The sequence below is a fragment of the Jaculus jaculus genome, chromosome 5 (assembly GCF_020740685.1).
Source record: "Jaculus jaculus isolate mJacJac1 chromosome 5, mJacJac1.mat.Y.cur, whole genome shotgun sequence".
NCBI lineage: Eukaryota > Metazoa > Chordata > Mammalia > Rodentia > Dipodidae > Jaculus > Jaculus jaculus.
The window spans coordinates 144728057-144746026 of NC_059106.1; positions in this window are offsets into that span (position 1 = coordinate 144728057).

The following is a 17970-nucleotide window of genomic DNA, read 5'->3' on the forward strand; positions in this document are numbered from 1 at the left end:
AGCCATACACCATTTCTATTACAAATAAATTGGGGATTTACATTTACATTTTGTTTAATATCTGCCATAATCTTTGGGGTGACATATTCAAAGCTCTGAAGTTAAACAATCATCTATCAAGAATGCTACACCCAGGTGCTAACTTCATTCTCCACTGGAGAATCTGCTTCTGTTTTTCAGATGGCCTAGTGCCCTACACCCTGGCCCCAGCTGAAACCACAAAGGAACTGGAAAAATGAGCAAGAGTGCTTCTTTCTTAGTAAATCTGATATCAGCATGAGGATGAAGGAGACAGACACTGAGGACACTCAAGCCATACCAAACCAGAGAACCGGAAGCTCCTAAGTACCTATCACTGAATTAGACTTAAAATGCTCCCAGAATGGCTCAGGAAATTTTACCGAAGAGGGGATGGGAAGACTGTTAGAGCCATAAGTTGGGACATTTTGCACAGAGACATTGCCTCTCCTCCATAACACATCACCCATAATCTCCATGGGGTTGACCTATACCCCGAATGAGGAAGGCCTCTTTAGAAAGGGGACAGGGAGGAGGAATAGGTTGGTACAAACATGTATTGTTTACATACTAAATATATCCATATCTAATAAAAATAAGAATGCTAAAGAAAGAAAACCAAAAAATGCTATATCAAGCTTATTTATTTTGAATTATCTTTCAATATTTATGTAATAAAGGATATTCGTAGACAAACATAAACTAAAGCAATTTATGTCAATCAAACAAGCTCTACAAAAAGTTGAGAAATAACTACTATACAGGGAAGATAAAAGATAATCCCATATGCCAGATTATAAGATAAGATACACTCCATGAAGAAATCAGGGGAGCATAGAAAGAATGGAAAAAAATCAACTGTGCATAATAACTATAACTGAAATGGTAACAATTCACCAATAAAAAGACACAGACTGAATTTTAAAAAAATACATCTGGGAACATTTTGTTGCGTAGTCTAATGACACCATTCATTTTATTTCCCGTCATCTTTGACTTCCATGTAAAATAATGTTCTGAGTATTAGTTTATTGTCTTGTTCCCATGACAACAATTTGGTTTCAGTCTCATTCTGTCTGTTTTGAGTTTATGTGATAAATCTAATATTATTCTGTTTCAATGTCTTTGCTTTTATTTTTGTCTGCACAATAACCAATATTTATAACAGTGATTTATGCTTATATTTTAAAGAATAATTTTATTAATTTGTTTCATAATACAAAGCTTTTGAGGAAGTTTTTGCCTGTTGATATTTTCTTGCTGTGTGTGATGTTTCTTAACACATTTTCTTATGTTTTATGGTATTCCTTTTTCTTTGTCATGGCTATCTGGGCAGCATTCATAAATGGCTATATTTGTTCTTTCATAGGATGAGTGAATTCTTTTTAAAGCACATCTTGATTGAGCATATGCCCACTAGCTTCACAGTGTTTGGCTGAGGGATGATGGCAAACACTGCTAGGGACGTGGGTCTGTACTCTGAGTTCATACTGGTGCTCTTCTTTTCTTTCAAGCTGACAACTGTTACGCATGAACATAATGCAATTTGATCATAATCCCCTTCCATTACCTTCTTTTGTTCCCTTCCCCTACTACGTTTCTACAGAACTCATTCTTTTCAACTAGCCCCCTCTTCTATTTAACAGCCACTAGTTTGCTATATTTCTGTATGTTATGGGAAGCTTTCATCTCTCCTCTTTCCCAAATCATGAACTGACTAGAAACATAATTGACAGGCTACACAGGTGGCTCAGTGGACAAAGTACTTGCCATTCAATCCTAAGAACCTGACCTTTGGACCCTAGATCACCTCCCCCCCCCAAAAAAAAAGCCAGAAGCCATGAAGGCATTCTATAGTCTTAGAATGACGATTGTAATATGGGAGTTGGATATAGAGTTTCTCAGAAACTCACAGACTAGCTAGCCTGGCTCATGCATCAGTGAACAAAGAGACCACCTGTCTCAAACAAGGTGGAAGGTGAGAACTGATACCCAAAAGCTGTCTGACATCTACACATGTGCCATGACATTGTTGCCCCAACACACACATACTCAAACATCTTACACACACACACACACACACACACACACACACACACACACACATACACAATGTAAGTGTCAGATATTAGGATTAAATATTTCAGAACTTGCAGCTATGATACAATGTATAATGACTATAAATAATTAGGAATGCATGCACATAAATTTAAATAAAATCTTGATTATCAAAATAATTGTTGATATGAAAACTAGCAGAATGCCTTTATAGCATAGATAATGAATAACAAGATTCACATTACAGTTTTATAAAGATCTAGAACTCAAGAAGATAAAAGATTAGCAGTATAAATACAATACTGGAGAGTAGATAAGAATATACTTTTTATAGAATAGTCAATATGCATATGCATGATAAAGTGATGACTAAGTTCATTGGTATTTAAAGGAAAGTAAAAGTAACACTACAATATGGTATCTCTTTGTAATCATTTAACTGAAAAAGTCTGAAACTACAATGTCCCCCAGACATATGGCAATGGGATTATGCATGCACTTAAAGAGGTACAAAATTGCCAGGCATGGTGGCACATGCCTTTAATCTCCGCACTTAGGAGGCAGAGGTAAGAGGGTCACTGTGAGTTTAAGGCCACCCTGAGAATACAGAGTGAATTTATGTCAGCCTGTGCTAGATTGAAACACTACCTTGAAAAAATAGAAAATAAATACATGAATAAAATAAAGAGGTACAAAATGAATATTGAAAATAAGTACAGAATTTGTATAAAAGTACATCATTATCTTGCAAGGTTGGTAATTAATGTTGTCTGATTATTTTGACGGATACTTGATAATATTATGAAATATATTCAGTAAAAACATGAGAAAAGAAACTCTATTATTTCTTTAAAAATTATATATTTTGCATGGCTTTAGTATCTGTGGTTTATTAAAATACTCTTTAATATAAATCTTTCTTAAACATTATGTTCTATTTTTAATGTATTTTCACTTTCACTGCTCTTATTTATATTTCTTTTGCCTTGCTGTCTTCAGCTCAGGCTGACCTGGAATTCACTACATATTCTCAAGGTGGCCTTGAACTCACAGTGATCCTCCTACCTCTGCCTCCCTAGTGATGGGAATAACGGCATGCACCAACAAGCCTAGCTCCCCATTCTATTAAATCTTAAAAGGAATGAATGAGAAAGGTATAATGTTAAGGGTGTTACTATTATTATTATGAAAGTCATACATATATCATAATCTAATCAAAAGCATTGATGGGGCTGAAGGGATTGCCAAGTGGTGAAGGCATTTGCCTGTACAGCCAAAGGACCCAGGTTCGATTCCCCAGGACCTACGTTAGCCAGATGCACAAGGAGGCACACAAATCTGGAGTTCATTTGTAGTGGTTGGATGCCCTGGCATGCCCATTCTCTCTCTCTCTTTTCTCTCTCTCTCCTACTTTCCCTGTCAAGTTAATAAATAAAATATTTAAAATTCTTTTTAAAAAGCATGGATGTCTATAACACTGTTCATTTACAGAATTGGGTATATTGTCTTTAGTTATTAACTTCAATTTATCTTATTGAAGTAGAGTTTTGAAATATTAGTAACAATATATGGCATTTTTTGTCATAGCTTGTTATTGGTGGTATGATTGGGTTCATTATTCCCTTAAGTACATGTAATAGGCATGTTAAAGAACATGTAGCACAGCAAATTAAACATAGAAATGGGTAACAAGGCTGGAGAGGTGGCGTAGTGGTTAAGGCTACCCATGGAGCACTGTTTGCTTGGAATGAGTTTTTCTCAGGCTACTTAGCTAGCTGAAGGAGAAATTTGGAAAATTCAGAGATTGTCTTCACTGGTTATGGACATCAGTCTTGAACAACAGATATCTGATGTTTGCCTGATAGTTATTTGTATTGCTCCAGTCTCTCCTTGTTAGGCCTTGTTGCAATGGAAGTGCTTTCTCTGTGTCATTATGTGTTAGAAGTATACAATTTGTTTTGATATTACAAGATTTATAGTTAAGAGACAATCTTCAATCTACAAGGAAACATGGGACTTTGGAATTTTAAAGTTAATAAAAATAAGGGGACCCTTGAAGTTGGACTGAGTGCAATTTGCAATGTGAGATGTTCATGAGTCAATGGAAGCCAGGGGCAGAATGTGGTAGTTTGAATGTATGGCCCATAGAATCTGGCATTTTGTTAATACTTTATTTTTATTTATTTGTGTGTGTGTGTGTGAGAGAGAGAGAGAAAAAGAGAGAAAGAGAGAGAATCGTTGTTCTGGGGCCTCTAGCCACAGTTTATGGGAGGAAGATGTTTATTGCAGGCTTACAAATCCCAGGAGAACATCATCAACTGGCAAAAGAAGTTGGAATATGTTCTCATGTTTGGCAGACAGACCTTAAGAGATCCGAGTGTTTTCCATGCTATGGTATTTTACATCATGTAAAGTCTTCCTCTAGAATAAGATGTGTTCTAAGGAATAGAGCATGGGTAAAGTGAAAGGATTTTCAGATAAAAACATCTTAAATATATTGGCTTTTGTTATCATCACAAGGGATGTTATCATATGTAGATCTTATAAAGGTAAAAGGCCATAAAATGTAAGGGTGGTCTCTCTTTGTTTCTGGTTTTAAGAACATAGACTCTAAATTGTGTACAGATTTACACAGAGGACCACCTTGTGGTAAGGTGACCTATGAAAGCTTTCCTTGGCTATCATCCATCGGCAAATTAAAGACATCAGCATAAATTAGAGTCACAGAAACATGCATTCTGTCAAGAACATAAAGACATTAGTCATAGATTCTTCTTCAAATCAGTTTCTAATAAGACCCTGGCCCCACACAACACATTGGCTTCACCCCTCTTTGGTTCTACAATAGAGAGCACAGATGGACTATGAGAAGACTACTTTCTTCCAGAAATTGAAAGAATAAATGTGTTATGCTTTAAACTTGAAAGATTTTATACATCCCTATGCAAGATTATAACTTAAAGCTGGTATATATTAGTATCTGAAGGAAATATTCCTAGTGTCCCCCAAATGATTAACAAATTCCATGGCTGCCAGAATCCAAGAAATGAAATGCCACTGCATTTGTATGAATCTGCATACATCTTCTGATATACAATAAATTATATCTAATTATTTTTGAAACTTGCAACATAAAAATAATGAAAATAGGTATGATAGATTGTTAATGGACTGATGACAAGGAAATAATGAACATGTTCAATAGAGTTATAATATTTTTAGTAGTTTCTATTTATATTTGGTCCAATCTACAAACAAAACTGCAGTTATAGAAAGGCTGATAGAAAGCTTCCACTATCTGTGTAATATTTGTCTCCATTACTCAATGTCTTGTTTAAATTCAATGTATTTTTGAGCTATTATTCCAAATCTCCCTAAGAATTACCTTGTAATCATACAGGGAAGTAAGGAGCACAGTCCAAAGTATTTAAAATTCTTGACTCAGTGAACATTTCCTTATAATTAGTAGCCATGGATATACTGATTAAAATACAAGTGGACAATTTTCACAAGACTTTGTATTCTGAAACTATCATTACCTTTATATAGGATCCAAATTCGAAGGTTTGCTATGTAGTGTGTACTGCCAACCTAGGAAAAAAGAGATTTTTTTTAAAATGCATATCAGTGTTTATAGAATATTTATATTCAATTTATTCTCTGCTTAAGTTTAAGATCTGCAAAATAACATTATATATATGTACACACATATATATATATAATATGTGTAATGCATTATATATACCTTTTGAAGTAAAAAAAAAAAAAACTTCAATGATCTCCACTCACAAAATGATGAATATTTATAATTTTGATTTATAATATTTCTGAATATCATCATGCAAATATATCTACACATTTTCTATGCCATATTAATGGATTTTCTAAGTTATGATTATTTTAACTTTTGATGGAAACTTAGATAAGTTAATTTGTAGTCAAAATTATTGTAATATGGCCAGCAAATAATGTGAAATATATTTATGGAGGCACAATGAAATTAATTGAAAGTTTTATGGATAATAAAAGTATATATGGAAATTTAAAGCTAAATTTTTTAATATGTTAGCCTTTTCAGAAATCCATAATACTATAATAAAAATGATGTAATATGAATGATTTATAACCAATTTCATATTTTAAAGGAACTCATAATTCTATACAGCTGAATAAAATATACATTATAGATTTCTTTTACTTTAATTGCATTGAAAACTACACTTTAGACTGCAGTGAGGCAAAGGTCACATTCAGAGAATAATTATGTCTTATGAGTAGTAGCAGCAAAGCTATTCACCAGGATTTATTACCATTTTATAAATTTTACTTCTGTCAGAGATGACACTGGAGAAGTAATGATTCTAATTGAATTATTTTTGCCATATTTTGAAATTTTCAGTAACTGGGATTATTCCTGGGATATAAGTTAATGTTTATTTTGCTGAGGTCATTAAAATCTGTTCTTTGAATTAGTAAATCATCCCATATGCTCTATTACTAAGCACATTGGTAGTTAATTTATTTGAAAATTAGTAGATAAAATTTTTAGAATGAATATTGGAAAACAAAAAATAATACACTATATTCATTATGTTTGTATCCTCATGTAGATTGTGTTGACATCTATTATCAACATGGCTCTATAATAATACAAATAACCATCAGACCAGGGTCAACTAGGTAAATTACAGTGCTTTACCCACAAGGAGCTAAGGTTCCCAGTAGTGCCAGAATAAGCATCAACTGGAGTCAAGTTGTCAATCAGCAGAACAGGCACTTTTTAAAATGCTTTCCATTGTTAATTGATGCTTTCAGGATTAGAACATACATACATTTTCAGAACAGAGTACCATTGGTGTTCACAGTCCTAGTCAGGCATAACAACACACAGCTGTAACCCCAACATTTGGAATATGGGAATGGGAGGATCTGGAGCTCAAAGACAGCTGTAGTTAAATAGTAAGTTCAAGGTCAGCCTAGATACATGAGAGCTTGAGAAGAAAAGTTATAATAGACTTTATCAATTATTTAATCTTATACAAATATGAGAAAAGGAGTTAAAAGTTGGTGATATTATACTATGAACTATGAATTATAGTGGGCAACCTAAAAGGGATATGTAAGAAAGATAATTTTGTCTTATTATTGAGAATTATTCCAAGAACTTTCTAAACATTTCTCCATAACATTATGTTCTTTTATTTAAAAGCAGAACTATGATTTTCCCTCATTATTGCATGAGTGATTAGGGTAACAGTTGACAATATTTTGCTTATAGTTGAACCCCTTTCTTAATCCAATTCCTGAATACATGAGCTAAGTTATCATTAGGGCTATGAAATAAACACAATTATCATAATCATGAGAAAATTAAAAATAGAATTTATATCACAAGTCAAGATCATCTTCCTTGTAGTACTTAACAGCCTTTTTTTGTTCATGACCTCTATACATATCTAGGAAGTATATAATGTTGAGCTTATTAAGTCCTCCTTATGGTTCAGCACAACATTCACTTCTAAATTCCTAATCCATAAGATGCCAAGCTCCTGTACAGATGACTAATTATTGCATATTTTCCAGTAATGTAATCTCTGTGCTGCCAGGTCAGGAATAAACATACTTCCTAGGTCCCAGTGACTACAGTCCATTGATTACAGCAGTTTATCTTGACATCAAAGTAAGGTATGTCAGATACACAAGCATCAATTTCTAATTTACCATCAGCATAAATTAATAGGCAAAACTAAGATTAATGCCAGGCTTCACCATTTCCAAATTAATATGATGAAATCTCAACTTCTCCATGTATGCATGAATAGTTACATGAGACATGATATAGGTCATAGCCTTGTAATGATGTAATAATGTATAATTTGTTAATGTTTTACTATCATAATGATTTGCAATGAAGGTGATATGCATATGAGCAATTAAGAAACCATTACTGAGCCAACAATTACATATGATTAAAATCTGGACCTAAATCAATTAAGAATAATTGAAGAGTGTATTTGAAAATTTTAACATTTATATCTAGCCTTAAAAGTCATGTCTGCAATGAACTTTCCTAAATTCTTAAATCACCTTTAGCCATTTTCATAGTCTTCAGCATTGGGTGGAAAATTCTTCTGATGACCTCAAGGACTCATCTGCTTCATCCTTGCCTACATTAGCAAGAAAATCCTCAGTGGAGTAGATGAAGTGTTTTAATTCTCTTTTGTCCACTCAAGAAATGACTGTTTAGAACCTAAAATACAAGTATGTACAAACATTTGTTGACATTTCATAATATTGTGATACGTTGGCCAATGGTGGTTTAGTTTACTGAAAATTAATAGATTACTAAACATATGTATTAATTATCATTCTGAATTCAGTATCCATTATACTTTTATAAGAACATTTGTTATCTTGAAAATGATATAGAAATGAATGTTTTGATGATGTTTAATAAAGCATACAATTATACTTTTTTTGATTTTTGTTCTTTGTTTTCAATTGAACTTTCAAAACACAGTAAGGAAGCCTTTATTTAGGAACTTGTGTATAGATATTTGGAGTACAACAAGATTTTGCAGTGATGGCAAAAGATATACAGCATGAGAAATTGTGAAATTGAGGTGAGGAGAAGAGTGAAGGTCAAAAAATAAAACAATGACTAAAAAGAAATGTCACAGGTAAAGGAAGTATAGCTAAATTTGTATTTCAGGATTCTTGTAAAAATGGGCCAGGGTAGTCAGATATCACCAGCAGGCCCAAGAAGGGAAAGAGATTCAATCAAATCTTGAAGGTGACAACATATCAGTAGGGGAGTGGTGATGGTGTTCTGAAAGAGGTATGTCCCATTTGCTAAAACTGCATGTTACAAGGAAGTGCACTGATCAGCCTAGAAGCTTCAAGAAACTGACTCTAGTCTGGTCAAGCAAAGAACACTTGCCTTAGGCAAGCATGTATCTGTTTGCTCTTTTGCAAGAGGTGACCGCAAAGGTCTTTATTCTACAAGGTGATCACCTATGGCCCCTGAGCAACACAGGATGTCTTTTTTTGGTTGAATTACATTGAAACGTTTGTCTGACCTTAAGCCCTGAGCAGTTTCTCAGCTCCCTGACTAAAGTAACAGTGTTTTGGAGTGATCAGAGCGTGACTGCTTTGTATGTCCTTCCACTCCAGAGGGGAACTGATGTGCCTGGAGCTCGCTAGAGTATGTGTTCCTTCCTTCAGTGCTTGCTGCTTGATCAAAGAGTGTACCAAGGCAGCATGGGAGGGCACACCTGCCTGTACCCACAGCACTCAGGTGTCTGGGACAAGAGAATAATGAGCTTGAAATCAGTGTGGGGCTGCATAGTGAGAACTTATCTTACCCCCTCACCTCAAAGTGTCCAGTCTTTGGTGTGAATCTCTCGCTTGCAACACAGCTCTGTGCAGATAGCACAATTTGGGGTGGGGAATAAATACATCTGTGCTGTGTATTTGCTCTACTTTCTATAACAGGCTTTTGGAGCCTGGCCAACTAATAATGTTGTTGTGCATTTTGTTATCAAGTGATCATGCTATTGTGTCCAGCCCACCTACGATCCCAACTAGTTATTTCCTTTGCTGTCTTATTAAGCTTTGATATACATTATGTGGTCGGAGGTCTTTCCTGCCAAGTTTTCCATTTTTTCCCTGATACTCAGATTTGGGGAAATGGTTCAAAGGGTAAGAGCACTTGCTGAACAAGCATGAGGCTCTGAGTGTTCTTGAGCCAACCTGAGTTTGATCCCCAGCACCTATGTAAGCTCAGCATTGCTCTGTATGCCTGTAACCCAAGGTGAGGGGTCCAGGAAGGTAACTGGAGGTACTTGTTCAATTAATCCAACTAAAAGATAGGTTGTAAGGTCAGTAGGAGCCTGTGCCTTAAGTAATTAATGGGAAGTGTAACAGAGGAGGACACCCAATATACTCCTCCACATTCTGCATGTGTACACGTGGGAACACATCTGCACATAGACACATACACACAACACACACAAATACACACACTTCTTTTTACTGTCTTTTAAACAATTTTTCTTTATCCTTTGGAAATTAAGTATGGAAGTCTTGCATGAGTTATGATCTACATAAAAATTAATTTTAAAAACCACAACATATTTGTAATTCAAGACCATTAACACTGGTTATAATACTGACAGTAATGTCAGAAAAACTATATTTTACTAAAGGTAAAATAAAAAAATCTGTAATATTTCTACAAATCATAACATGAAGAGTAGAAATCTATGTTTGAGTCACTAACTACCTTTGTGATTCTCTGAGACCTTTTAATTCAAACTGTTCCTGATCTCAGTTTCCTCAAGAAGTTGTCGACAATATAATGGAACATATTTAAGTTTGAATAAGCATACACTGTGTCAGGTATTTTGCTGTATATTGCATTGTGAGCACTGGAGTGATCAGGGTACAAAACTTAAGATTCACCTTCTACTTGAAGTTTTAAGACATTTTTCAAAAACAATGGCTTTAGAATCTAAATATTACCATTATTTAACTTAATAATTACAACAATATTAACTATTAACTTTAGAATTCTAGTGACATTATTTTAGAAACTATTGTGTTTCGTTTATACCTGCTATTGCTAGTAGTTGGTCTCATATTACCTGCTAAGCTTAGTGTTAAGTCTTTGAGAATTATTCAGTGTTATCAGTATGATGCTTCATCTCCCAGAGCTTCCCAGCTACTGAACAGAAACACCCCTAAGACACACCACTCAGGAGACAGCAAAATACTTCATAAAGCTATTTAAAACCAATGTCATGTGATCATGTAATGGGGACCTTCAAGTATTTACATTTTTGATATTTGAAATGTGTTTACTATATGCTTGTAGACTGTATTTCCTTTTGGATTAACCTTCTCTCTATAACAGATGCTCCCACCACAGTATCACAATACAATATTTTGCTACAATTAATTGCTGTACAATGGCATATAAACAACAACAAAAAGAAGGAAACATAGTCATTCCTATGCTTTTGGTCTTTTAATTTTGCATTGCCAATATGATATATAGAGACGAAAATACTGTGACATTATGATTGTGAAGCAATGTTGTATAAAAATAATTCCTCCATGGGCTGGAGAGATGGCTTATCTGTTAAGGCACTTGCCTGCAAAGCCAAAGGACCTCAGTTTGATTCACCAGGACCCAAGTAAGCCAGATGCACAAGGGGGCGTATGCATTTGCAGTTCATTTGCAGTGGCTGGAGGCCCTGGTGCATCCATTTTCTCTCTCCCTCTCTCTGCCTCTCTCTCTCCCTCTCTGTCTCTGTCTCTCTCCCAAATAAATCAATAAAAATAAAAAGTTTTTAAAAAAAATCCTCCAAATTGAAACATTTCCTCCTGAGGAGAAGAGGGAGCCTCTGGGGATTCAGGAGAGCAAATATAGGAAAAGAGAAACTTAAAAGTTCACAGACCCCTCCCCAAGTAGGTGCAGCAAACAACTGTTGCAGGGTGGACTTTGACCAGCGTGATGTAGCTATTGAGAGGTTGGCAGAAGGAGGAAAGTACAGAAGGGAGGTCAGTAAGTGTGGGGAAAGTGTTATAAGACTCCTCCTTGAGGTTCAATATAGGGAAATCCAGTGCTTGGGAGGAAACTCATCAACAAGTCCAGCTTCCACAAGTTGTGCAGTGAGCTGAAGACTGGCTGACAGCTGAGCTGTGAGTTTGCAATGTGACAAGAGATGCAGCTTCTTTCAGTCATCACCTGTGCCCAGGTAGGAATTTTGGTGATGCAGCTGCCTTTGAATCACCCACTGCTCCTGTAGACAACCACTCACCCTGCTCTGTAAGTAACCAAATTAACTCACTGGCTCATTTAAACTGGTTTTAATAAATCTGACTTTCGTCTGTCTTCTGAGCCCTATCTGGAGTGAATAGAAATGTGTTCACTAATACCCACAGGGAAAACAAAAAGACATCAAGACATAGAATGCAACCAGCAATTACCCATGTACTTCTTGCGATTCTGCATCTTGTCAGCAGAAATACTGCTTTAGTTTTGATCTGTCTTTTCAAGAATGCCAAAAAATCAAACAACCTTGAATGACAAAAACTGGATGTCTCCCAACTTCATGCATCCCATTGCTGTGGCAAAAGTGGGTTGGTATACAGCCTGAAACACTGAATGCATCTCTGATGTGTGCATGAATAGTGGCAGAATCCATAGTCCAAAATCCATTTCTTAAGTGTAAGGATTATTTTGTACTAATGGCACTTTGAGATAGTTAATCAAGATTGCCAACTTGATGAATTCAAAACCGTCATTGGAAAAATCAAGGACAAGTCTATAAATGGTTTCTAGATTAATTCACTGAAGACCCACTGTAACTGTGATTGGCACCATTGCATCCACACAGTTCTGCTCTGCAAAGGGAACACAAGCAGAGTATCACCACTGATTCCCCTCTACTTCTTGACTATGAACAAAATATACCAGCTTTCTCAAGCTCTTGTCACCATGCTTTCCCCAGAATGATGGGCTGTAACTTCAAACTGTGAGTCAAAATAAATCCTTCCTTCCTAAAGATGTTCTTTTTCTTTTGCTAGATATCTTAAGACAGGGGGAAGATTAAGTTTAAAAAAATGTACCTATGCTAAATTTTCCCTACATGTATTAGGAGAAGAGAAAAACATTTAATGAGGAATAATAATAGCAGAGAAAATTCTGTACCACTAGATCTTACAAGGATAATTTTCATCTTCCTTCAAATTCTCCACATAATTTAGTGACTTTGCTGTGGTACCTTTCTGTTCAACCTGCTATAACAGCATTTAGTTGTTTTCATTTTGGGGTAATGGGTCTCCATTTCCTTAGGAGGATGATTATATCATGTTAACTTATGCTGAATTTATAAGCTTTTCTTTTATGACTCTATCTAGTACTAATTTAATTATCAGGCTCCACTGATACATAGGGTTGTAGAGGTAAAATCTATTTATCCTCCATCCTACCATCTAGTATTAGAAATTGGAATCCTATAAACTCAGTGATCCTCCTCTGTACGATAATACACTGTGTGTAAAGAGGTCACTTGACCTCTTTGTTGCATAAGCTAATGAAAATGGGACCTCATATAACCAATGCAAATGCCAATACTCAGACACTGTGGTGCATAATAAACTACTATTTTCTGATATGTATGAACCTTCTGCTAACATTTGTGAACCTTGGGAAGACTAACAAGTAAATGTGCAATTAAGTAACTTTCAGATATTTCAGAGTGCTTTGCCATTACATCAGAACGATCAGGCTTTGGAAACAACATTGGTGGGAAGTGATTGGAACAGGTACTCTTGGTTACGTGGGTCAAAGAAATAGGAATAAAAGTGCATTAACATTGCTAATCTAGGAGTTTGGAATATCACACTTATACTTCCATTTCTCACCTGCAGCTGGGAGAAGAGAACTTTGCATTGTGGAGAACTTGAGATCCTATCATATGGCCTTTTTCCCCTTCCCAGAGATAAGGACACCCATGAAAGTAAACTTCATTTGAGAGGTGTATGTGTGTGTGTTTCATTAGCACAGCAGTTCTTTACAACATGTTTTAACAAATGTTATTACAGATATAAACACGTAAACATTATTTGAGCTTTCAGTTTTCTTTGTTCAGATATCAAAATTTCTTGTATCCATTTCAGTGCCATAGGGACAGCAACTAGAAGGATAGATTACAGAGATTTCCTCCATGCTGCATAACAGGATATGTTTACCTTTCCTCACTTCAAATACCATATTTTGAAAGCATGACAAATGACTCTTCAGATTAACGTATACAAAGCTCACAATATTACTTACTTTTCTCATTTCTGTAACCAAATGCCTGACAAGGAGGTTTATGATGCCTTATAGTTTAAGAGGTGATAGTTTCCATCAAAACAGGGAAGGCTTGGTGACAGGAGCATTAGTTACATTGTGTCTATATTCAGGAAGCTAACTTGGACAGGAAGTGAGACCAGGCTATAACACTTCAAGATATGCTTCGTCTTTGCTCCACCACCTAATGGTTTTGCAACCTTCAAAAGCAATGCCACCATTGGGGGCAAAGTAAGTGTTCAAACATAAGGGCCTTTGGGGGACATTTCACAAACAACAGAGTGATGAGTAAAGTCAACATGACTATGAGGTTCATCTGCTATTAATCATTTAGCTGTAGCAGCCACATTAATATGTGCTTGTTCCTTAAGTATAAAAATTACCCTGAAAGAATTTTCATCAAGCAGATAACTGGGATGAATTTTATTTAAAAGGCTTCCATCCTAAGTTACAGAAAGCCTCCTTAGAAACATCAAAACTGTAAGAAGGTACAAATAATATTGTTAGTCTATAGTTTCAGATATTAGTATTTTAAATTATTAGCAAATAGTCATTGGATAGAAAAGTTTTGAGTGGAAAACAAATTATCCTCCAAATAACAAGTACACTGAGGTTAATTTAAGAAGTAAACAATTAAACTGCTTGACTTTATCACCCACACTGGCACAGTTGATCAGTTTCTAAGAGCTCATTGGCATTTACTGAGCATTATTAAAGGCAGTAGTAATCAAAATCCAATAAGTGATGATTTATAATGTTAACAACAATTCCTGCTGATTATATCAGAGCTATCTGTTCTCCAGGTTCATTATGAACACATTTCTCCAATAGTTTATAACTTTGTTTACTAGAATTTTCCCAAGAATATAAAAGTCCCATACCAGCTTTGCCTCTTCAAGCTTGATATTTTTATAACCTTTATTCTCACTTTAGAATGTTTAACAACTGTTTCTTTTGCCATCATAATTACTCAATCCTGAATTTCAGTTGCATTCTAAAAATAGAGATGCTTGCAATGAGATTTTAATAAACTATAAATGATAGAAGATTGAACAGAACCAGCATCCTAATAAATGCTGTTCATCATTTTCAAAGTATCAGCCCTAAAGGATAGGAAACTCAAAACTTTTCCAAGTTCAAAGCATAGGATGTGACTGAAACTACTGGAGATCTATTAATTTAACCACTAAATTTTGTATGAATGAATAGAAGAAAGATACACTGAATGAAAACTTATTATTTGATGGCCACTAACCAAATAAAAATTCCTGAAACCAGCATATATATTTTAAATTTGTCTTTACTCAATCTCTCATTCCACAACATTTTGACTACTTCTGAAAAGCTCCAATCTCTCTTCTCTTTAGAAGATTAATTCAAAATTGTCTACTAATTTTAAATAAAATTAGAAGTAAACATTACTGTATTGTTTTTATGTTTGCATGTTTATGTGTGTATGCATGCATGTTCACATGTATGTGTATGTGTTTTTTTATGTGGAGGGATAAATTGTTGCTGTGTATCTTCCTCATTCCTTCTCCATCGTATTTCTTTAAGCTAGAGTCTCTCACTGAGCTGGGATATCACCAGAATTGCTACACAGCAGGCCCCAGTGATTCTCCTATCTCTACCTCCTCAGCACTGGAACTGTAGGTACTAGACACTGCAACCCACTTTTAAGTTGGTGTTTTGGATCCAAACTTTGGTCTCTAAGATCCTTAAGCTTATATGTTTAGCTCTTTACTGACTACCATCTCCTCAGCCCCAAGAATCTCCTTTTTTAAATTATACTATTCAATTACTTTTATCCTGCAAAATTTATAGCTAAATCTTTAATTGGTTTCACTACATTCTGTCAGTTCAGATGGTTGTAGGAATGAGGTACAGGACAAGGCCAATGAATTCCATGATGATAACAATATTCCCTTGATTCTTTAATTATAACATGAACCCATATGTAGATGAAAAAAATTTAATTATGTAGTATTTTAAAAAGGTAATTATTGGCAAGTAGAAACATCTTTATACCTGAGTCATTATTTAAGTGAATATAACTTACTATCTACCCTCTCTTGTAGTTTATTGAAGATAAATGTATAATTTAATAGTTATAAGACATCTGACTGTTCCCCTAACAAAATGGTGTCCTATCAAGATTTTGGTTTTGCCCATCAGTCAGCTGAGAGAGTTTACTTATGGAAGGACAGTATTTCTGATTTCATATAAATATTAATCCATTATGAAATTTCCCACTGCATGTTCCACACATTTTTACACATGTATCTTATATTAATGCTTGTAAACATAATTTACTAGGCCTTGCTCCCCCAATTAAGTTTCAACCTTATCAATATGGTAAGACATGTTCTAAGGCTAGGGAAACAATCCAAGTCCCTGGTACTGCTTAGGAAATCAGAGTTGGCACATTTTTTTAGGTACTTCAATGAAAATGCAGTGTCCTCCATATAGCATGAAAACAAAATTTCTTATGAACTTTCCTAGCTAAAGTAAACATGCAAGTATTTGCTAGATTATCAGGACCACATCTGAAACAACAGCTACAATTGAAACTAATTTCTCATTAAGTTTACAAAATTGTTTTTTTCATTCTCCATCACTGAAACTTCTTCCCAAGTACAAGTAATATATTGAGTTTACATAAGTTGAAACTTAATTTTCTTGTATCTTTGAGGTCTTTGCTAATGTCGTAATTGTTTGGGAATATACTCTCCATGATTTCCTTTTACTTTGGGGATAAAGTAGAATTCTCTACCTTTACTTTATACTCTATAATAGCCTTTAATCTCTGGAGCAGGCAGCCAAATAAGATATTCCACTATCTGTTCAGAATAAATATTTCAAGTGTGAATTTAGAATTTGGGGAAAAAACTTTATAGTGACTTTGAAGATACAGCATATGCCCCTACAAATGGTTTTAGCCCAGCATCCCTTGTTCAGCTAACCTTCATAAACTCCACACTGAGAGGTGTACTGCAGTGGCCTTTTGGATTATCAAAAATTCATGAAAGTTCCAAGCTGTCATAATGAGTAATATTTTAAAAGTCTGGAGAATTCCCTTTCTCCAAAGCAAGTTACCTTCGAAAATATTCACATATCTATGAGAAAATCAGGAACATCTATTTTAATTATAACAGTTTATTATTTCCATTATATATTTGTTTATATTATATGCATACTATTCTTATTGTGTTTGTGGTTTTCTTTGAAAGAAATTTGATCTTCCTTTTACTCCTGGAATGTTCATATTTGAAATTTCTCTAGAGGCTCTGGACCAACTTAGTGGTTTTCTCAAGTGTCCTTTCCTAAGTCAGCAATGTTCTAATCTATTTTTTCAGCTTCAATACATATTACCTAAATTCCTTTCACTTTCATCACGGTTCTTTTAGAGGCACAGAACCTGAGAATATTTATTATAGGAAGTGTCTCATGCAATTGTGGAGACTGACAAGGTAATTTTTTCAAGAGTGTTTCTCTGTCTAATGTGGAGGTCAAAGTTTACTGGCAGACAAGCAGAAAGACAGGGTAACAAGAAAGCTGAAACCACAGGACTCATATGTCTCCTTGTTGAAGGCACCCTTGAGAAAGCAGAACCCTTTGTCATGAAGGTACCTTCTATTTCCTATATATGACCTCCCCCCAAGTTTGAAGAAATAAATATAAATCCATGGGAGAAAGCAATGCAAGTGGATGCACAGCTCCTTATTTTTTCTGATGAAATGAGTCAACAAACTGTGTGTCTTACAAAACGACTACTTCTTTTCTTCAACTCACCCTACTCACAAACATATAAGGAAAATATGTTTGGCTAGTACTGGTATACGCATGTAATCCCAGCTACGTGGAAAGCCTGAGGAGAGAATCTTAAGTTCAGTGCCTACTTGGGCTGCAGAGTGAATTCAAGTCTAGTATGAGCAACTTGGTGAGAATCTGCCTCCATTTACTTAGGGACTTAGATTAAAGCATTCTTGTAGAGCAGTTGCCTAACATGTGGTTTGATCCCTATGTCAACA